The following is a 24764-nucleotide window of genomic DNA, read 5'->3' as shown; positions in this document are numbered from 1 at the left end:
TTTATTGGAGTATAGTTGATTTACAATGTGTTAGTTTCAGGAGCACAGCAAAGTGATTCATATCTATCTATCTATCTATATATATACTCTTTTTCAAATTCTTTTCCATTATAGGTTATTACAAGATATTGAATACAGTTCCTTGCGCTATATCCTTGTTGTTTATTTTGTATACAGTAGTTTGTATCTGCTATTTCCAAACTCCTAATTTATCCCTCCCCCATCCCCACCCCACCGGTAACCATAAGTTTCTTTTCTATGTCTGTGAGTCTGTTTCTGTTTTGTAAATAAGTTCATTTTTTTAGATTCTACATGTAAGTGATATTATATGATATTTGTCTTTGTCTGACTTACTTCGTTTAGTATGAGAATCTCTAGGTCCATCCATGTTGCTGCAGAAGGCATGATTTCATTCTTTTTTATGGCTGAGTAATATTCCTTTATATATATGCCACATCTTCTTTATCCATTCATCTGTCCGTCTGTCAGTGGACACTTAAGTTGCTTCCATGTCTTGGCTATTGTAAATAGCGCTATGAACACTGGGGTGTATCTTTCTGAATTAGAGTTTTTGTCTTTTCCAGATATATGCCCAGGAGTGGGATTGCTGGATCCTATGGCAACTCTATTTTTAGTTTTTTAAGGAAACTCCATACTGCTCTCATAATTATAATTATTAATTTTATATTTTAGATGTCTTTCTCATATCTAATTTTATTTGTATTTTATTTCCTCGTTCAACATTTTATTATGAAAAATTTCAAACACAGCAAAGTTAAAAAATATTTTCCAGTAAATACCTATATACCATCAACATTTTACTGAACATGTTTTAACACATAACCATCCATTTCTCCATCGCTCTATCCACTAATTAATCCATCATATTTTTTGAGGTACATAAATGTAATGCCTCAACATAACACTAAACTTTCCCCTAAGTTCTTTTCAGGGTACACACAGTTACAGTTTCTTTTTATTTTGATATAAACTAAACAATCCATGAAATGCACACATTTTAAATACACATATGTTGAGTTTTGACAAATACACACACCGAGGTAACCAAAACCTCTGTCAAGTTGTAGGACATTACCATCAACCCAGAAAGTTATCTTACACCATTTTCCAGTAAATTCTTACCCTCTCGCCTCAAGAGCAACTTCTGATTTTTTACCACCATAGATTAAATGCTTGTTCTGGAACTTTATATAACTGGAATCACACATACAGTATGGACCTTTCTGTAAAAGTTTTTTCACTTAGCATAATGCTTTTGAGATTCACCTATTACTCTTCTATTATAGCTGAAGAGTATTCCATTTTAGGAATACGCCACGGTTTATCCATTCCCCTGCTGATGAATACCTAGGCTGTTTCCAATTCAGGGCTACTAGGATAAATATACTATGACCAATCTTGCAAAAATCTTTTGGTGAACATTCATGTCTTTTGAGTAACTGCATAGGATTACATTTGATGAGTAGGTGTATACTTATGTTTATAAGAAAATGCCAGATTTTATCCAAACTGGTTGTTACATTTCACTTTCCCACCAAAAATGTATGAAATTCCAGTTCCCCACGTCCTCAACAACAATTAGCATTATTCATCTTTGTATTTTTAGCAATTCTGTTGACTATGCAGTAGTATTTCATTGAGGTTTAAATTTGAATATGTCTAATGACTCATTGTGTTGAACATTTTTACAGGCTTATGGGCCATTTGTATGTCTTCTTTTGGGAATGTCTGTATGAACTTTGCCCCAAATTTATGGGGTTGCTTGTATTTTTGTTACTAAGTTATAAACGTTTTATAGCCTGGATCCCAGTACTTTGTCAGATATGTTTTGTGAATATTCTCTCCAATTCTGTGGCTTGCCTATTAATTTTCTTAATGGTGTCTTTGATAAGGATTTTTAAAAAATGAAACCTAACTCTTACTGTTTTATTTTACTTTGATTATATTCTCAATTATTTGTCTCTTTTCTATTTCATTGATGTTTGCTTTTATTATCATTGTTGTAATAATTTTCTTACTTTTGGTTTACTTGTAATTCTCATTTTTGGCCTCCTAAGTTTCAGTATTTGCATAATAATTTGTCTTTTCTTTTGTTTTTTTCCCATATGAGAGCATATAAAGTCATGCATGTCTCTCTATCCAGCTAGCTGCATCTCACAAATGTTGAAATGTATGTGCACTATTATTCAGTTAGAAATGTTTTCTACTTTTCTTTGTGATTTTTTCCTATGGCTTGTTTATATTGTTTAACTTACAAACATTCTGTTTTCCTAAATATCTTATTATTATGTATTTCTAGTTTAATTCCATCTTGGTAAGAAACTACGTGATTTCAGTTATTCTAACTTAATGAAGCATGTTTTATGGTTCAGTATATGGTCTGTTGTGATGAACTTATCCACACTTGAAAAACAATGTGTATACTGCTGTTGTTGGTGAATGTCTTATAAATACCAAGGGTAAGACAATTGATAGCATCATTCAGATTACCTATTTTTTCTTCTGATATTGTGCATTTGTTCTTTCAACTGCCAAAATAAGGGAGTTAAAATCTCTTATAAAATTGCCTATTTTGCTATAGAATTCTGTCAATTTTTTTCATATTCTTTTGGAGTACTATTACTAGATTCACACATTTTTATGATTATTATATGCTTCTGAAGAATTAAACATTTTTATCATACAAAGTGTCCCTCTTTATCTCTGGACATACTCTTTTTCTTTTAGTCAATTTTATCTGATATTAATATGACCACTTCAGCCTTCTTAGGCTGTTTGCTGGCTACGTCTTTTGCCATCCATTTACTTTTGAACTATCTGTGTTGAAAGTGCATTTTTATAGGCAGCATATAGTTATGACAATTTCTGCCTTTTAACTGTAGTGCTTTGATCATTGCAATTAATGTAATTTTTGACATGGTTGCATATAGGTCTACCATATTATTGTTTCTGTTTCTCCCTCTATTTCTTGATACACTGTTTTTCTACTGATTTTTTCTTTTCAAAATATTTGAATATATTTAGAATTCTACATTAAAGCTTGTATTTGCTCTTCAATTATACTCCTTTGCATTAGGTTTTTGATGTTTAATCCTTGGTTTTCAGAAGTCTAGTTAGACTTAATATACACCACTTCATGTTAATGTAGAAAACTTGCAACAGTATACGGCATGCATACATCCCCATATTCTTTGTGCAAATTTGTCATATGTATTAAAATACATACAATATAATTTCCACATAACAATATTATACATTTTGCTTTTAAAGAGCCATGTGCTTTAAACAGATTAAAGGGAAAATGTAGTCTTCTTTATTTACCCATAATTTTACCATTTTCGCTGGTATTCACTTTTTCTTGACTATCCAAGTATCCATTTGGTATCATTTCCTTTCAGCCCATAAAATTTCCTTTGACATATTTTGTAGTGTTTATCTACTGGAGAAAATTTCACTTAGTTCTATTTGTGATCTAAAAATGTTTTTATTTCAACTTCATTAATAAAATATATGTTTGCTTAATATAGAATTTCGAGTCGACAGATATGTCCTTTCAGCAATTATATGTTCTACATTATATCAGTATTGTAGTTTCTATGCAGTCTTGAAGTTCATCTGAAAAGCTGTTCCTCTGTATGTAATATGTCACTTTTCTCTGGTTTCTTTCAAGATATTTTCTTTATAATTAGTTTTTAGCAATTTGACTTGATGTGACTAGACAGTTTTATTTGCCTTTATTTTGCTTGATGTTTACTGAACTCTATAAATCTGTAGATTTATTACTTTCACCAAATATAGGAACATTTTGACCTCTATATTTTAAAATAATGTTTGCACCATTCTCTCTCTTCTCTCCTCCTGGAACTCAAATTATACACATACGTTAAATGTTAATATTATCCCACAGGTCTGTGAGGCTCTGTCAGCATTTCTTTCAATCTTTTTTTCTCTGCCATCTTCAGAGTTGATCACTTCTCTTAACTCAACTCCTGGCTCACTTTATCTTTCCTCTTCTGATTCCATTCTTCTAATAAGCCTATCCTATAAGGCTGCGATGACTGGAATTTCCAGTTATTTCTTTTTATAATTTTGCTTCTCTACTGGCTTTTTCTCTTATTATTCATTGTAATTGTATTTTTCTTTTAGCTCATTGAGCATAATTTTGATAGCTGCTGTAAAACATTTGAATGCTCATTTCAGTATCTGATTATTTTGGAGTTGTGTCTGTTAATTTTCTTTTCCCTTGAAAATGGCTGACATTTTCCTGATTCTTTGTATGTCAAATAATTTTAGATCATATCGAGGGCATTGAGTTAGTTCTGTTAAGAGCCTCAAGAGTGTTGATGTTTGTTTTGTTTGTTTTAGCAAGAAATTTGCTTTGTTGAATTCAAAGGCAAATTATGTGGTATTAGTTAACTAGCAGTTTAAATCTGAGTTCCGTTCTTTTATCCTGAGCTGGGCTGCTTTGAGTCTTTGCATACGCATGATTAAGAGTTCACCCACAGGGCTTCCCTGCTGGCGCAGTGGTTGGGAGTCCCGCCTGCCAACGCAGGGGACGCAGGTTCGTGCCCCGGTCCGGGAAGATCCCACATGCCGTGGAGCGGCTGGGCCCAACGAGCCATGGCCCGCTGAGCCTGTGCGTCCGGAGCCTGTGCTCCGCAACGGGAGAGGCCACAACAGTGATAGGCCCGCGTACCGCAAAAAAAAAAAAAAAAAAAAAAAGGAGTTCACCCACAAATTTTACTAGTTTATAAACCAATCTTGAGATGCCCTCTTTCTGGCTTGCTTTGTAGTGATGTCCCTACCTCACTTACCAGTAGCTATTGTTGCCCCAAACTCTATCTTCTGGTTTTTTCAGAAGCTTATTTAGAAAAGCTTGAATATTGAAGCTTATTTAGAAAAGCTTTTCACTCCACATATCACTGATTGTAGCCTGCTTCCATGCTAACAGTAAAGCTATAAAATGGAAAATGTATCCCATGCTGTTCCCTTCTTTCAAATGTTGACTCTGGAATTTTCCTACTCCTTCTAGTGGCTTTGGGTAGCTTTATTTCATACTTTCTCCAGAGTTTGTGGTTGCTCTGTGGTAGGATCAGTCTGATAAGAACTTAACTTAGCCATATTAAAACAAACTCCTTGTAGCAACTGATATTTTAATCTCTGTCTTCTTGATTCTTGATATCTCTCCATTTTTGAGTAGCACAAATTGGAACCAGATATTAAAATGTGGCAATAATTGTGGTAAGTAAGACAGAAGGGGTTGAACAGAAACAATTTCAAAAGGAATACAAAGAAGGAATAGATTTGCAATACTATAAAAAAAGACAATCAATTGGATGCAAGGTAATATATTAAATTAGTACAATTTAGTTCTTAAACTGAGTGCTAACTTCATGGATATTCATCTTATTATTATTCTTTAAAAATATTCCTTTAAAAAGAAGATACATACTTTAAGAAAAAGAGGAATACTTAAATTAAATACATTGGATATAGCATCGAATTCCAAATTGTCTCATATTACATTATATCCTGTATATTACAAAATCCCTTAATGTTACCATAACTTATTTTGTATAATAGCATCTTAAATTCCATTAAAAATGTCCTCATACTTTAAAAAAAATCCTGAAAGTACAAAGAGAAAGAAAAGTTTCAAAAGTTCTATTATGTAGCATGTTTAATTTCTCATAAAGGAGGAAATAATAACAGATACTTAATTTCTGGATACAAATATATTAGTAAGGAACAGAACAAAGAGACCTAACTAAGGGAGCCTTCTCAGACACAGTGAAACAGCTTGTGTCACAAAAATTTTCCTGTTTTTCCTCTAGGGAACTCAGATGCTGACCATATATGTTTTTCCAGACTAAAAATAAATATTAGGCTTATGCTTCAACTGAATATTAGTCCAGCCTGTCCTGATGGAAGTCCAACTGCAGATCTAAGAGTTAGTGAACCTGAGGGAAGTGTTTCACCCATTTCTCCTGCTTCCTTGTGAATTCATTTTTAGTAGGGAGTGTATTTGTCATATTTAAGGAATTATAAATAAGAATGAAAAGTAAAAACCAAATGAACCAGATGGAAACACATCAAATTCAGAACAGAGAAGTTGGTGGATGGGTAGCGGATGCACAAAAAACTTCCATCAATAATGTTTCTTTTTTAAGCTGGATAGTGTGTTGAAGGGTATGCACTGCATCACTGTATATCTCTTGCACATCTAAAATATTTTATAAACGATTTAAACTTTCATATTATTTAAACAAGAAACTCAAAACTCTGTCAAGAAATGATTCACTCTGTCAAGATTTATTATGCACCTGCTGTGGTCAAGTCTCTGCAATAGGCATTTCTTTTCTGTGGGAAATGAAGAGATACAAGATCAGAACTTGAACACTAAAGAGGAATAGACTTAAGTACTTAAATAACTCTGACACGTGTCCTGTGTCTTATGTGCCTGGAAAGCAATGTAAACACAGAGCCATAGATATTCAACAGGATGTGGTTTTTCTGTGAGAAAGGGCTGCATGGAGCAGTTGTCAATTCACTTGGGATTTGGTGATGAGAACATTTTGCATGGAAATGGATGAGTGTGGGAATGATTCCAAAATAGGTTCAAGATAGCATTTGCTTTTACGAGGGGGTGTTTTTGTCAGAATAGTTGTAAGGCACACTGAGCAAGACTGTAGCTTGGAATACCTCTGGAAAACATCATTTTATATTGTAAAAGGTAAGATATATGGCATGAGATGAGCTAGGCTCTCCTCCTAACTATGTCACTTATTAGAGGTGGGAACATTAGGCAAGTTACTTAATCTTTGCAAAAGCACACTTGTTAATTAGGAACAATGGAAACATCACCCTCAATCCTCTTTTAAAAAAAAATGACGTATGAACTCTGACATCGTAAGTTGAGATAAATGTTAATTTTATCTGTAAACAGTAGAAAAGAGGACTGGAAAAGTAGATTTGGACATTTGGTGAATTGGCCATGTGGAGATAGATTTTACAGATTTTTATGATGGATTGAAAATGTTTTACAGATTTTTATGATGGATTGAAAGTGGAAGGGAAAAATTACAGATGAATGAATGGTATTAAACCAGATTAATTGAGAGGTTAGTAAACCGTGGCAAGAATGATATGGAGGAAAGGAAAGGACTGGTCTGAAGGTCATGGTGAGCGGGAGGTATCAACAGGATACACAGCAGAGTTGTGCAGGGGGCCTTGGGCTGTGTAAGGAAAAGGTCAGGACTATAGAAAGTATCTCTCTCCTTTCATCAACCCCCCTTTCTCCATAGAACTTCAGTGGCTGAGAGATACAAGCCTAAAACCAAAATGGCCATGATTGTTGAAACTACAGAACTGGTGTCAAGGGTAGAGTGAAAAGAGATTTAAGAAGAGAATACCAAAGTCACAACATGAGGAATGTTCCAGAAGGAGGGATGAAAACTAAAGAAGAAAAAAGTGAAAGAGTAAAGAATAAAATTGGAACTGTGCTGGGGGCATGGAAGACAAAAGTGGGGAGGGAGGAATGTGAGGGGACAAAGAAGGTGTTAGAAATTGTGCAAAACATGACAGATTAATGCTAAAGATGAAGGAGTTAGGAAAAGGCATTAAACTGGGTGATCTCCACGGATTGACTTCAGTTTGGTAATATCAGCAGAATAATTCAGATTGCAAGATCCTACAGTGAAAGCAAGCATCTGAGGAAGGGTGTTTCAATCATTATTTCAAGAAGTTTGTGGTAAGGTAAAGGTCAGGGTAGCAGTGTTAATGGAAGAGGAGAGAAGCACATTCGGAAAATATCAAATAATCCAGAGTTTATTGTATTCTCTTATCCTAGCAGCATGGAGCAACAGCACGGAAAATGCTTGTACAAGGAGAAATATGGTGAATTTGATGCTCAAAGGCTGGTGTCAGTGAGCCTGTTAGTTATTTTATCAGTCATCTCTTCTCAGACCCATGAATCTCTGGACCTGCATGTTTTTCACAAGGACACGTTTTCGATCGTCTTGAACAAATTCAAAACAAGCAGCATTGATGCAGTCTTCTGGTGACACTCTATTGTTTTTCCATCTCATGTCTTGTCAGGCTGTGTCAGCATTTATCCCAAGGTGCAAGAAACCTTGTCAGCCACTTTTGCTGTGAGGAGGGAAACCAGCATCTCAGGGAGAACTGATCTATGGAAAATGAAGTAACAGACATATTTGAAAGATTGTTGGATCCAGTTACTTTGCTTTTGGTGCCCAGAGGAAAGATTTTAAAGTTGATGTCAACGTGATTAAGATTTCCCTGGTAGTGAGTTTAGCAAAAAAATCAACAAACCTTGGCTTAAAGGAAATGTGAGCACTAGTGTCCAACTGGCATATCCAGCTCAGAATTTGGAGGTTATCAGGGGTTATCCAGGTGGGCCTTATATGCAATCATATGTGTTATTGTAGGAGAGAGGCAGGGTGAGATTTACCACACGCAGAGGAGATTGTAATGTGAAGAAGACCAGAGAGAGATTTGAAGATGCTGACCTTGAAGTGATACAGCCACAAGCCAAGTAGTGCTGTCAGCCACCAGAAGCTGGAAGAACCAGGAAACTGATTCTCCTCTAGAGCTGCTGGAAGGGAGCATACCCCTGCTGAGACCTGGGTTTTGGACATCTGACCTCCAGAAGTTAGAAATAAATTTTGTTGTCTTAAGTCACCAAGTTTGTGATCAGCCCTGGGAAACATACACTGAGTAACTTATTGGGAGTCCCACATAACTAACCAGAGCCAGAGCTGGGTCCCAGGCCTTTCTGATTCCAAAGTGTAGTCCTGCTTGAGTACAGTTTAGTATTTCCAAGGTTAATGGAGAAGAAGGATAGTATGAATGGACCACTGAAGGACAAAAGGTAACTGGTTCATCATTCATTCAACCACTATTGTGCATCTATTACCCCACTTCTTTTCTTTAGAAAATCATGTGTTAAATGTACCCCTTTCCTTCCTATCCTTCACCCTATTTCTTTCTACTTTGGAGTGATCTTCAAGAAAATGTAAAGAAAGTTTCACATATAAACTTAACTCTCTGCCCACTTTCTCACGTAGTGCAGTTTTAAAAAAAAAAAATAGGTGATGAATTTCAATTTATCCCTACCTTTTCAGACATCTGGCAGACACAGTTTTAGTAAAAATGGATTCAGCTGGAGTAGGCTCACCTTTAACATTTTTGCTGAGCATACATCACAAAAAGACCTCTGATCAAAGTAGGCTAATCCCTAAAATTTAAAGCAAGTTTTAAGTAATTGCTTATCTTTCAGAGCTAACCATTTCCCAAATTATGTTTGTGGCAATCAGTCAAACAGTCTTAGATCACAGTCATTAGAAATCTGTCTGAAACATATTAAAAGGTGATAGGCCCAGGGAGGGAAAAAGGTTTGAAAATCTCTGAAATTAGAATAAATCACCTATCAGTAACATTACCACACAGCGTGGCATGCATTGCAAACTGAAGCACATTCATCACATTTATTAGGTTGGAATATATAGTTGTTTGAATAAGGTCTGACACCCTTCCACCAGCTTTTCTTTTATTCTGTCAATTGTTCATTCATTCAACAAACAGCTGTTACAAACTTGCCACCAGATTGAGGACAGGAGTTTTATCAGGATAGAGGATCAGGGAGAGTTACACAGGGGGCTTCAATTCTATTGTTAATGTAGGCATGGAATATTATTATTATTATGTTAACCATCAATAGATATAAATCATTCCACAATAAAGTAGTAACAGGCAATGCGAGGTGCTGTCGTTGAAGCAGGTGGCAGGGAATGGAACCTGCCATGGAGTCTCCATTCACACACTGTAGCCCCTGGAGGAGGGGGTTTTACGGTCACATGACTACACCATATTTATATTTTCTTTTTTCTACCATTTTCTTTTTCTTTTATTGGGGTATAGTTGTTTTACAATGTTGTGTTAGTTTCTACTATACAGCAAAGTGGAGTTCCCTGTGCTATACAGCATGTTCTTAATAGTTATCTATTTTATACATATTAGTGTATATATGTCGATCCCAATCTCCCAATATTTTCATTCTGCTTTAGCACCCTTTGTCCTCACTGTCTTAACATTTTTTTTTTCCCTAAAGGCATAATCTGTAAGAATCTTGGTCATCTTTTCACAATCTCTCTGTCATCCTTCAATCCTCAGATGGCACGTCACATGACTAGCCATGCTCACAGGTACAGAGGCTGTCAGCTACCTGGGTAATAAACATATATCCCACTGGATTTTGGGTGGACACCGACCTAAATTAGGCCAATTAATGGCTATTTGGAATTAGAGCTGAGATCTAGTCCAGTCAGTCCAGTATGGACTCTTCAAAGGGAGTAGATGAGCCTCACAAACTACTGGGTGACCATGTACTGCCTGCCCTATACAGAGGGGGCAACACAAGTCTGTCTGCTCATCCAGGAGGCAGAGATAAGACACGGAGGTGTAGCAATGACAGTTTTACAGACAGTTCCTGGCCCTAGTTCCCATGCCACCAGTTGACATTCCTGAGTTCCAAGCGATAAACTTGCTTCCTTTTAATGAGTTCCCATCTCATAGTCAGCCAACTAGCTGGTTTCTGTTACTTGCACATCTTGACTAAGATTCCCAGGATACATTTACCCAAATGCTAAAATATGTAATGTTTATAGCACTATTCCTTCTGTGAACCTTCTCTTCACACAATTTCACATTCCTTCTGTGAGAAAAACTGTTTCAGTTTTCAAATAGTGACTCATATATATATTTTGAAGAACTTGCCTTTGAAGTACGAGGACTACCTGTTCTGCTTTTACTATTATTTCTGCTTCCTTTTTAAACAAGTACATATACTTTTTTTTTTTTTTTTTTACTTCATAAAATGTCATAAGAGACAGAGCTGATAATGTTTATGCCTAATCTGGTAGCACAATTTGGATTGAATCAGACTCTCTCTGACTCAAAAGGTATTTTCTAAAAGTAAAAACAGTAGTTAAAATGTTTTAAAAAGGGAAAAAAAGAAGAAAACTCAAATTCATTATGATTCTAGAAGGATCACTCCAACTTTTCCTCTAGTTCCATGACTATAAAGCTTTCAAAATGAAAGATGTTCAGCCTGGAGATCTTTTTAACTGCTAATTTCTTCACAGATTGACCAAGAGTTCCCAGCAGGATGGAGCTCCTGGGTGAGTAATTTCCAGCTAGGTAATTTAGCTAAGGGACTGCATTCTTTTCATGCTTCCCAGGTTCTCTGGTTCTCCATCTTCAAAGGCTCTTGTTTTCAACTCCTTGAAGTCTTTCATTCCAGCAACATTCCTGCCTTGTAGCCAGGAGGCTGGTGAAATCGTGTCACTTCTCCTGGCATGATCTGCCAAGGTTCCACATGGCCACAAGCTGAGCACAGAGATGTGAATTCATTAGAAATGTTTATTATGTTTTATGATTTTAATTCATTTCCTGCTCCTGTAAAGTTACCAAGCTATTTGCTGGAATATGGAAGTATACAGGAGTCTTCCAGTGATGAAGTAATTAATATTTCTGGTAAAAAAATTCTCAAAGTTTTCCAGTTACTCACTCAACAAAAAGGAACATTCACATTGGACGCAGAGAACTCTCAGCTCTGGCTGACAGTATTTGAGCAAAATGCAGGGTTTCTGAAAGAGATTTCAAAGGACTCAGGAGTAAAAGACCCCTTGAATAAAATTCCTTTTATGAAAACTAAAAATCAAAACAAAACAAAAGGCTATTGATTTCTTTTACTTAGTGAGATGTACAGATATATGGATATCTATGTGCATATATATATATTTTTTAACACCGCACTACTTCAGCTCTAGCACTGTCCAAGCAGTGATACAATTTAAAGATCATTCCAGATCTTCCTTTCAACCCCCTTCCTTTTATTATAAAATGTGTTAGTTTTTTATAGATATGTATAGAGAAGCAAAGAAAATAATTTATAATTTCACTTCACAAGCACCTTTATTACTAGTAACAGTAAAAGGAGAATATGTATGGGGTTAGAAAAATGCAAACATTTAACAGAAAAGTGCAAAATAAAAATTAGAAACCCCCATCCATTTCCATTCTTGCATCCCCAAAGTAACACTAGAAGTAATTTTTTATCATTAAAGAGAAAATAGTTAACACGTGTGAGTAGACTGACAAAAGAGAACATTTTTTAAAAAAAGCAAATAACCCTTTAAAAATTTAATATATCTGTGACATCTTTCCGTATTACAAATTACGAACTCTTTTCATTATTATTCCTTGAAAACATGTATTAATACCTGTTTAACCTAGTCACCACTAAGGTTTCTCTCTCTTCTCCCACCCCTACCTTGAAGTCTCTTGTCAGTTCCCACATTTTTTTTTTTTTGAGCATCTTCAACTTGGTCGCAAATTCCAGGAGAAAGAGTTTAGTATTTGCACATTGAATGTGATGTTAGCTGAAGGTAGATACGCTTCATTTGAATGAGGAAGTTTCCTTTTATTCTTAGTTTGCTGGTTTTTAATATGAGTCTATTGAGACTCATATGGTGTGTTCCTTTATCCTGCTAATGTAGTGACCTATATTTATCAATTTTTGCATACTAGCCTCATCTTGCAAAGATTCCTGACAGAAACCATATTGATCATGATCTATTATCCCTTATAAAGAGTATTGGATTTGATTTATTATAATTTTGTTTAGGATTTTTGCCTATGTTCATGAGAAATTTTAGCCTGCAATGTTTCTTGCAATGTTCTTGTCAGTTTTACTATCCAGGCCATGCAAACCTCAAAAATGAACTGGGCAGTTTTATATCCAATTCTATTTTCTGGTTGAGTTTACGTAACATTTGTGTTATTTCTTCTTTAAATGTTTGAAAAATTTACCAGTGAAGCTATTCATATCAGGAACTGTGTTTGTGAAAAAAATTTGTTAATTTTCCATTCAAAGTATTTAATAGTATAGGAATATTCATATTTATTATTTCTTCTCATTCAATTCCTTTGTTTTTCAAAGGATTTGTCCATTTCTTCTACATCATAAAATTTATTTGTATACAGTTGTAGATAATCGTGGTAGATTGAATTATGGCCCCAATATTTCTTCTGCCTCTGTGCATTCACTTGTGTTTTGTTTTTTTTAATTTTTTAATTTTTTTTATTTTTTATACAACACATTCTTATTAGTTATCTATTTTATACATATTAGTGTATATATGTCAATCCCAATCTCCCAGTTCATCCCACCACCCCTCCACCCCGCCACCTTCCCCCTGTGCACTCACTTGTCATGGCCTCCTGGCTGAGCACAGCCCAGTCAGCTGAAATCCAGCAAACCCCACAGACGTATGAGAAACAAGAAAGTATTATAGTTTTAAGACACTGAGATTTCGGATGAATTACTTTACAGTAGTCAACCAATAAAATAAAGTCCTGTAATTAGTTTTGCAAATGTATATGAAATGGATAATTTATCTTTTTCTTGATCAGTCTTGCTAGAGGTTTAACAAGTTTACTGATCTTAAAAAACATTTTATTTTCTATTGTGTGCCTGCTTTCTATTTCTTAGATCTTTTGCTCTTATTGTTTTCCTTGTACTTTCTATGGGTTTAACTTGATGCTTTTCTTAATTGAAATATTGCTTCTATTCAACCTTCCAGAGTAGAACTCTTATTACATGCATGTCAAACTTTTTTCTTGGGTCCTAAATGCCTCTTATATTATTTTTCCTTCATGCATAAATGTGTATTCTTTCTGAAGACATGTCTTCCAGTTCACTCGCCCTTTGCACTGCTGTTTATGAAATTTCATTACAGCCATCTAATAAATTGTTAGTTTCAGTCTTATATTTATCCATTCTCAAATTTCCATTTGACAATTTTGATGGATTCTGAGTCTCGACTGGAATTGCCCAACTTTTCTCTATCTTCTTGACATACCCCTAATTATTTTAAATATTCTGCCTAAAAATTCCAGTATATGAATTATCTATAGATCTGTTTCTATTTACTTATATTCTCCTTTATTTCCATTTTCTTGTTCTGTATTTTGGTATATTTCATATTTTTGATAGATGCTAGACATGTGAGTAAAAATTATAGTGATTCCTTCAAAAATGCTTTGTTTTCTGAGAGAGGTAAGTAGAGGTCTAGTGGATCACCTTGATCCTGTGGAAGTTTGTTTTGGGTTTTTGTAGGCACGGACTATTTCAATATTGACCTTTTTTTCCTAGAGCATAGTCCTTCTGAGGTCTCAAGAGAAAACTTGAGGTGTTTACCAAACCCATGGTGGTGGGTAGAATAATACCCCCTCAAATATATCCATGCTCTTAATTTCCAGAAACTGTGAATACATTAGGTTGTATTGAAATGATAAGTTTGCAGATGGAATTAAGTTTGACAATCAGCTGACCTTGGTATCCTGAACTATCTGTGTGAATTCAATGAAATGACAAGAATTGCCCATTAGTGGAAGAGAGAGGCAGAAGAAAGAGATGGAAGCAGGAGGAAGACTTGAGCAGCCATTGATGGCTCTGAAAGATGGAAGGGCGTCATGGGCCAAGGAATACAGATAGCCTCTGGAACTGGAAAAGACAAGAAGATGGATCCTCCCCTGGAGCATCTGGGAAGAAATGCCTGCCCTTCTGACTATTTGGTTTTAGCTCACTGAGACCCATTTTAGACCTCTGGCTTCTGGAACTGTAAGATAATAACATTGTATTGTTTTAAGTTTGTGGTCAATTATTACAGTAGCAATAGGAAAACTAATGCCATTGCTAAGGACTAAACCCTTTCCTCCCAAAATTATATGTTGAAGCCCTAACCCCAGTGTGATGGTATTTGGAGATAATGCCTTTGGGAGGTAATTAGATTTAGGTGAAGTCATGAAGGTGGGGCCCTTATAAGTAGAGACACCAGAGAGCTTGCTTCCTCTCCCTCTGTCCTCTGTGAGGACACAGTGAGAAGGCAGCTGTCTGCAGACCTGTAGGAGAAGCCTCACCATAAAACTGATCATGCTGGCACCCTGACCATGGATTTCCATCCTCCAGAACTGTGAGAAAACAAATTCCTTGTTTAAGCCATCCAGCTGGTGGTACTTTGCTATGGCAGCCTGAGCAGACCAGGAAATGAATAAAGTTAGATGGACTCAATTTCTCATTCCTCAGCATCAGGAAGATGTTGAAATCTCTGCTCAGCACTCTAGCCTTCCAAATTCCATTCTGCAGGGGTTTTCTTGGAATCTTACCATGTACACACATATATATATACACATCTTAGGAGTCTGCTTTTAGCTTATCAGCATCCCCCACCAGAGTGGTACATTTGTTACAATTGATGAACCTACATTGGCACGTTTTATCATCTGAAGTCCATATTTTTCAATAATGTTTACTCTTGATGTTGTACATTCTATGGGTTTAGACAAAATACATAACGGCATGTATCCCCCATTATAGTATCATGCAGAGTTTGATAGAGTTCACTGCCCTAAAAATCCTCTGTTCTCCACTTATCCATACCCTCTCCCACAACCTCTGGCGACCACTGATCTTTTTATACTCTCCACAGTTTTGCCTTTTCTAGAATGTCATATAGTTGGGAATCATACAGTATTTAGCCTTTTCAAATTGGCTTGTTTCACTTAATAATATGAATTTAAGTTTCCTACATAGGTTTTCATGGTTTGAAATTAGTACTGTATAATATTCCATTGTCTGGATGTACCCTCCTTGGGTTCAATAGAATGAATAGAATGTTTGCTATAATGGCTCATAGAACTCAGGGAAATAATTACATACCGATTTATTATACAACAGAGGATGTGATACATAAGGTGAGGTCTAGATGTATCCTGAGCATAGGAGCTTCTGTCCCTATGAAGCTGCTGTTTGCCACCCTCCTGGCACATGAATCTGTTCACTAAGCCAGAAGTTCTACAATCCCTGTAGTTAAGAGATCTTTGTGTAGGCTTCATTATGTAGGCATGATCAATCATTAACTCAATCTCCAGCCCTTTTCCCCTCCCTGGAGGGTGGGGGAGGGGTGCGGCTGAAAGTTCCAAGCTTCTAATCATGGCTTGGTCTTTCTTGGGACCGACCTCTATCCTGAAGTTATCCAGGAGCTTACCAAGAGATGTTCCCATCACACAGAAAATTCCAAGGGGTTTAAGAGACCAAATAGTAGAATAAAAGATGCTCCTGGGCTTCCCTGGTGGCACAGTGGTTGAGAGTCCGCCTGCTGATGCAGGGGACACGGGTTCGTGCCCCGGTCGGGGAAGAAGTACTGTTGTTCTTTTAAGAGGCACAGAGAATGCAAGCTATTTAGAAACGTAGGAAAAATAATTTCATATGGTATTTAATACATTCATTTGATAAATTCATTTATATTACCCTTTGGGTGATATGATATAGAAGAACTAAAAATTCTAATATCACAATATTTTTTCTTTGTCTATAAAAAAACCTTTAAAATGGGAAAGGAGAGTTAAATTGTTTTAACCCCAAATAAGTAGTATTTTAAGGCATAATCTCTCATTTCTGATCAAGCCGAATTTTTACTGTGGCCAAGTATCTCTAATTCCATCTTGTGGATATGAAGTATTTTATAGTTTTTAATAACATGCCAGTAAATTTTATTTTTAAATGAACACAGATTTTTGCCTAACACTTCTGAGTAGTATTTCAATTGGGAATTAAAATAATATTAAATTTAATTCGATATTAAATATTCAGCAAAGCATCAACAGTCTGAGTATACATCATGTAGCAACTGTGTCAAAAATAAGAACATAAAAATAAAGCATAATGTTGAGACAAGCTGCCCCAGGATCAGACATGGATTTTCCTTCACTACTTAGAAGCTTCTTGGTCTAGTCACTTCACATCTTGGTGACTCTATAAATTCACTCTTAAATGTTGAATACAACAATATGTATATCAGAGGATTGATATGAGGATTAAATGAATTAATGTATAGAAATCATGGTGACTATGTGAGTTGAGTGAAGCCTAAATAAATGTCAGCCATCATTATTAACATTATTGTTCTGAGCATTGACAGGTCATTACCTTTAACTATCACTTTCTCATTTCTAATTTTCATAGTCTTGTCTTTTTGAAATATAGTTGTTGGGTCAGCTTTTTATCCCCCTAAGGCTTTTAAAAAATTTTTAGATTTATCAACAAGTTATAGAGAGATACTATGCCGAAGGGCCAACACATTTCAGCTTCTCTAACACTCACAGGGCAACGGGTTTTGAAATTACATTGCTATAACAACATGGAAACCTTAATTTTTCCTACCCAGAGAGAGGTACATATGGAGAAGGAATTCATCTTAGGACATCCAGTAAAGGGATGTCCCTCCAGCATTCTGCAAGTCAGTTCTCAAGACATGTTCTCCTAAGTATCTGCAGATGATCATTCTCTTCCTTCCACAACCCCTTCTCTTCTATAAACGGAGAAATTTAGCAAGTTACCAGTACCACAGACGACCTAGGTTTTTCACCATCTCATGGCTACCCACACAATTTTCGGGATCAGAGGAACCTCTTAGGCTTCAATTCCACCAACCAAGACAGGACTCAGGGAGGGCCCTGCTCACACAGGGTAAGTTGAGTGGGAATGTGTGCCTAGTCTTTGAAATGTGTTTCTCATAAAAATATCACACGCGAGGCTCTGTTTACTAAATTGCACTGTCAACGTTACACTCCATGCACAACACCAGGTTTATAGTTGTTTCAGACTAACCTGAGGACCCAGTCAGTATTTATCACATCATTTCTAAGGAGAAATGAGTTCTTCTGCCAGAGAAGCACCTAAAAAATTAACTGTTTGAAAACACAATCTCTTCTTACATCAGGGTCTCTTTTGTCTTCAATCCCATATTCCAAAATCAGATATTTAGAAGTATCTGCACCTGTGCCACTCTGCAGTCCAAACTTTGCTTTTCTAGAAATCTGATATAAAACTGTAAATATATCATGAAGAATCATTATTAGTTTCCCTGTAAAATTATAAGGAAAAAGTAAAGAGAGAGATGCTTGTATCTACTGCAGAAACTTCGCTTTCCTCCTCACGTCTACTCATTGATGACTACGGTACATTTCTCCATGCATTAAAAACATTATATATGCAAACATGCTGAGAATCCTACCTGTTCAAGCTCTGGCACCTTACTATTGCTTCTCTTTCAAGTAAAAGTTTAATTTATCTTTTAAATCTGACAACAGAATTGTCTTTATGAAGGTGTGATCTGAGCAGGGCCCTGTGCTCAGAAGGACCTCATGTTTGGTTTAAAGCTTTGCTTTTGTGGTCTTGAAATTCTCAATTTTATCTTTGAACTTGTCTTTCGTTAAGTGAATTATGATAAGACAATGGAGCGCACATGTGGTAGAGGATAAACACTGTGTATGTGTCCGGGGATTCTGGATGTCCCATTCCAGTATAGCACTTGCAAGGTGCCAAGAGCACAGAATTCCAGTGGACCCAAAATGTGTGGGAGCTCAGTGTGAGTCAAAGAAAGTACAAAGTAAGTGTGGTATGTCTGTAACTGAGTAGGCAGAAACACTGACAGCTGGGAGACACCAAGCTTTTGGTTCAGACAAGAACTTGTTTTGAATCCATAAAGAAGGCAGTGCATTCTAAGAAACACAAGTGGCCACGGAATCCTAATATGTTCATTTTTTCTCATGTTACTTCCCTAATATTAGCTAACCACCTATAGATGGAGCAACCCACAGTCCCTTTTCCTCTAGGTCCTTCCTTACTCACCACTGAACCAAAGGTAGAGAATTTTGGTAGAATGTGCGCTTGTCAAGAATTGCTATAAAAACAGCTGAGTTAATTTTGAGCTGCATTCTCACCATTCTGATAAGAATGCAATACATATGCATGTACATGCTATGGAATAAGGATTGTGTCATTTTGACGATTCCACATACCAGTTAAATGCTCTAAAAATATGCAAAGAAAGCTGGCCTTGCACAGTATAAAGATGAACTAAAAAATTCATACTAATAATTTAAATTTTTAATTTTTCTTTACTTTGAATTACTTTAACTAGCAAACAAAGCACTGTGACAAGTCAAGAGAGAAATCACAGAAGGGAAATCTTTATGACACTTTTTCCTGTTTGGGAACAAGGGGCCCCCTACATTTTTATTTTGCGCTGGACCTCACAAGCAGGGTAGTCAGTTCTGACTAATAATGTATGTTTCAAACAGAATTATAATGGCTGTCTCTACTTCATTGCCTCCAGAAAATTAATAATATAAAAGTTGTGAATGTAGCTTCAATTACACATAAATAACCATTAATTGTTATTCATGAAAAACCTGAAATTTGGCTTTTTTCATTGTATTGATTTGGTCTTTTTAACCTCCGTAGTGCATTTGTTTGATTCCTTCACCCCCACACCCCCTGGTATGTGATTTCAAAGCACATTACAATATTCATCAAAAAATGCTACATCTTATTTTCTTTGTTCTTGTTATTGGGAGAGGAAATGCTGTGGGATCCAGGAGGGAATTAAACTACAGATCGCTGTCTTCTTCCCAGAGACCATCCATACCTGCTTTCCAGAAAGTGCCCAGCAGGCGGGATGCTGTTTTAATACCAGAGCAGAAGGCAGACAGCACACACCTAGCATCAACCATTGTGCATCAGTGATGCATTTGTGTGGATGTGCAATTTCTTTGTTCCAGATTCCAAGCATTCCATTAAATAAAAAGGTTTATCCCTTCCCCCTGCCTATTTCTTCTGGCCTGGGGTGATCCCAAACCAAATCCTTTAGAATTCTTGAATCTGCAGACTTCAGTCTGCAGATACTTACTGCCAACCCATAACTCTACGTTCTCCTACACCCCCATGTCTCTAAATGCCAAACCTGGTCCTCTGACTCAGCGACTCAACCTGGCTTGAAACCTCTCCAGCTTTGTCCTGAGACCTGTCTGAGGTCAGCTTTGCCCTTAGAACTGGAGGAAATCATTTAACGCTACAGGCCAATACTTATCCCAGGAGTAAATTTAGGTACCACTTGTCTCTAAGGTGAACCACAGGGAGGGCAATGATGTACTGAACCAGGTGAGGGTGAAAGTAAGGCAGAGCAAGAAGGAAGATGGAAGCGATTAAGGGCGTCTTTTAATAATTTGCTCCATGTCATTCAGTCACTCAAGTATAATATTTATTGGGTGACTACAATGTTGTAAATTCTAGGAACATCATGGTGAGGAGATGAAAAACAGAAATGTCTTTGTGGGATGTACAGTTTAATTCTACCAGACATTCAAATTGAAGACACAATACATTGTGTCTTTGTTTTCAAACCTGTATTTCTATTCCATACATGTGGGAAAGAGTGAACCTAAAAAATAAAACCAAACCCAAACAAAACAAAACAAAAAGTCATAGAACTGAGACATAAAGCTGATTATGTGAATTTCTCCTTGGAGGACCTCGCTTGAAAAGGAGAGATTTAAGTACCAATTTTAAGAAGGGATTTGCTTCATGTTTCCATTGGGGGGAATAGTTGAAAAAGGCTAATGGTAAGCTTTCAGTGGCATTTAAAAGAACCATGACAGCATCCTTAAAAAAAACCAAAGAAACAAAAAACAGAAAGCACCTCTCATCACAGTCATTAATTATTATTTTGGCTTCTCAGGATCCAAGCTCCTTGTGGAGTCCCTCATTATGCAAGTTTTGGTGGAATCAATGTGAGTATTTTCAGTGCCTTTGAAGGACGCCTTTGTGTACAGAAAAGATTATTCAGAAGACAGTCTTTCGAAAAAGAATTAATATTTAATTATTAAAAATCCAAATCCCCAACACTAACCCATCTTTAAATTTTAACTTCAAATTATGAATCTTATTATTTCACTTATTAATCAATGAGTTTTTGGCTAACAGTTTTTAAAGGAACCTGTGGTAAATCTTTGGTCTTATTTATAAATTTGATTCATCATGTTCGTTGAAACAATTTTAACTAAATTTATAAATTTAGCATTGCTGATTTTCTTTTTAGGCACTACTTTTTTTTTTTTTTTTTTTTCGGCATGCAGGCCTCTCACTGCTGTGGCCTCTCGCGTTGCAAACCACAGGCTCCGGACGCGCAGGTTCAGCGGCCATGGTTCATGGGCCCAGCCGCTCCGCGGCATGTGGGATCTTCCCGGACCGGGACACGAACCCGTGTCCCCTGCATCAGCAGGCGGACTCTCAACCACTGCGCCACCAGGGAAGCCCCCTAGGCACTACTTTTTGACAGAGAGAAAAATCAAATACTATGGTAAATTTTACAGTCTAATGAATTGAACATAAATATTAAAGTAACTTCTCAGACAAATTGGTTCAGAGCCTGGGTCTAAGTTTTGCTGCAAGGGAAAGGCTTTCTAAGAAATTCAAAGATTGCAACTTAGTACAGGCACTTTGTAGTAGGAAGAAATGATTAGAGAATCATTTTAGACTGGATTTTTAAGATTCTTGTTAAGGAGACAGCAAGACTGGATAAACAGTGATTAAGGTCCTGAGGCATTTCACCAGGCTAAAGTCAGCTGAGCTGTTCTTAGAAGAGGTTCTTGAGCTAATTAATGTCTATCAGAAAATTGTTCAAGCATTTAACCATGTAGGTTAATAATTATCTCCCAGAAGGGGCTCTTGATCACATCACACCACAAAGTTCTGCCTCATCCCAGGATTTGGAATAATTCTCTTTCTCAAGATAGTGATTCTTAAATGAACATGCATGCTTCAATGTCAGAGTAAATTTCCACTGAAAATTTCAACAAAATAAATTAACTAGTTAAACAAGCTTTAATTTGAATTACTCTATCACAGCATATTATCTTTGATACAAATATTTAACATGTTGAATTGCACAGAATCCATCTTAACACAGAAGGGCTAATACTATCCATTTGATTCCCCTAAATGTTTCCTTAGAAGATTAGATCTTCCCAGGGTTGAAATGTACTTATGTGCTAGAGAGGCACTAAGCCTGCTGACTTGGGTTAGTTACTGACCAGAGATCTCAGCTGAGTTTGAGGTGTGGGGCCTTTACATGAACAGGCTCCCCCCCCACACACATAATAGTAATACTTGCTGAGTGCTTTTTTATAGTCACTATGTCCAAATCTTTGAGAGGTTTGCTCTCCTCATCCACATGGTCCATGTCCCCAAATTTAAAACTTAGAATTACCTAATTCTTCCATCTACCAGTAAAGGTCTGAAAGCTCCACTAAGACTATGGCTAACTTTGTTAAATGAAGCTACATTTCTTTGGCTCTTATATATTGAACGATTTTCTAATAGAGTCTTTTCATGGTCCAACCTGGAGGTATCTGGCAGCAACACAGGAGAGGCCACGGTGCTGGAGGCACAAAGGGGGTGGTGATCATGCAGGCCATGATCTTGTCCTGTATGCAGTGGTGATGGCTGTGGCATCCACACCAATGCACTCCTATGGCATGGCTTTGCAATAGTTCCTGCCAACTAGCTTTCTTTGATTCCTGATCATTTTTCAAGTCTGATTCTCCATCTCAGTAGTTCCTAATAGACTTCCAATATATTAAGTTTATGCTTGCTTGCAGTCAAGAACTCTGATATGTACAATTTTACTTGAAGTAGAGAAGCTTAATGAAACCTTAGTTGATAACATTTGGGTTTAGTGTTTAGTGACACAATAACAATTTGTACCTGGGTATTTCTTTAAGACACATTCTAACTAAAGGGCCACTTTAAAACATTTCATTTTTTTAATTTATTTTTATTGGGGTATAGTTGTTTTACAATGTTGTGTTAGTTTCTACTGTACAGCGAAGTGGAGTTCCCTGTGCTATACAGCAGGCTCTTATTAGTTATCGATTTTATAAACATTAGCGTATATATGTCAATCCCAATCTCGCAGTTCATCCCACCTCCCCCTCCTTCACTGCTTTCCCCCCTTGGTGTCCATAAGTTTCTTCTCTACATCCATGCTTTATCTGCTTTTAGTATAAAGCATTTTATACTAGTTAATCTGTTGCTTTGATAAAAATTAATATAAATATGTATAAAGCCTAGAATATGCAAAGCAAATTATTGAAGGTAATTATCTTTGTGTAATGGAATTAGAGATGGCTTCTTTTCTTGTGTGTATTTTCCAATTTCCTAAGATAAATATTTACTACCTAGGTAGTTTTTAATATTTTAAAGTTGTAGAAAATAGTGTTTGTCAGTTGAAAAATATTGCTTTTGCTATTGTTATTGCTTTTTAAATAAATGCTTATAAGTGTCAACTGTTGAGGACAGTACCCAAATGATAGACACAATACCTAGGAGAATTTAATTGGCATCTCTAGGGCAACCATGGAAATTCAAATATATTTAACTTAAGGAACCATGACAAAATCTCATGACTCTTTCGTAAAACTGTGCAATAATAAGTTGCCTTGTTCCATTATTTCAGGTTATGTCAAATCTATTCTGTGTTTTTAGACAATGATAATCTTGTTTCTTAATTATATGTGTGTACTTACAAAAACTATCAGAAATAGCACAGTATAAGAAAACTAATACTTATTTTAACCTGTATTTCATTGCTCAACCAACCCTTAAGCTTCTGGTTCATCATTATTACCTGAGTATAGTATTCTTGGAAATTTAATTTGAGAAATGAACGTTAGACAGGAAAATAGACATATGTAAGGACATCGATAAACCAAGTGTGAGTGATAACACTGTAAAATATTTCAGGAAAACAAGACTACTAAAAGGGCACTTAAGGCTATAAATTTATCTCTAATCCCTGCTTTAGCTGCATTCCATATACTTTATTATGTCAAATATTCATTAGCATTTAGTTCAAAACCTTTTCTAATTTCAATTACAATTTCCTATTTAACTTATGGATTATATAGACTTCAGGCAGCTGAATAAATTGGAAAGCATAACATCAACAGAAAAACCAGCTGTCATTTTTTTCCCCAAATAACTGTGAGCTTAAGAAAATTTTAACTGATAGTCCAAGAGGATTTAACTTGGCATCTCAAAAAGTAATTCATTAGTTTTCTGGAACAATAAAAGAAGCAAAAATAGCCAACAATTCTCCACTTTTCCATAACTGTCAATTTTACACATCTGTTTTAAAATAAGAGCTTCTGGGTGTTACTTCCCCAGCATTGGAGTTATCTGGACACCTGTGTTCTGCTTCGAGCTCTGGACTGGCTGACTTTGTGACCCGGGACAAGCCACTTCCTCACTCTTGGTATCTGCTTCCTCTTCTAGAAGGTCCCCAAGTTTCCATTGTCACCTGGAGCATACGTCTTACAGTGTAGTGTTGTAGGATTTCCTGACAATAGGTGACATGCAAGTTCAGGTTAAGTGATGTGGAGACAAGGAGAATTATCCAAGTCCTTGTAGCTTTCCTTGCACCCAACGGAGCAGCCTGTCCAAATGACCCCCCACCCCCATGGAGGCTTCCCCACTCCCATGAGGAGCCCGTGTTTTAGGGAAAATCAGCTGAGGCTTATTGGGCAGGGAGTCATGGCAGCAATGGATCTGGTAGCTGGTAGGGTGTGAGAATCTTTAGTTAAGACACTTCCCTCAGAAGCCGAGGGCCTGGGCATAGACCCAGTCCTGGGTGTGGCCAGCCCATAGCTGATCCTGTTTGCCTTCTGGCCAGAAATATCAATAATTTCAGCAGGGCTGGAGATTACAGACTGCAAAGCAAGGAATTTTCACATTTGATATTTTAAGCATTTGTAACATG

Source organism: Phocoena sinus, chromosome 7, assembly GCF_008692025.1.
Source record: "Phocoena sinus isolate mPhoSin1 chromosome 7, mPhoSin1.pri, whole genome shotgun sequence".
NCBI lineage: Eukaryota > Metazoa > Chordata > Mammalia > Artiodactyla > Phocoenidae > Phocoena > Phocoena sinus.
This window is presented reverse-complemented; position numbering follows the sequence as displayed.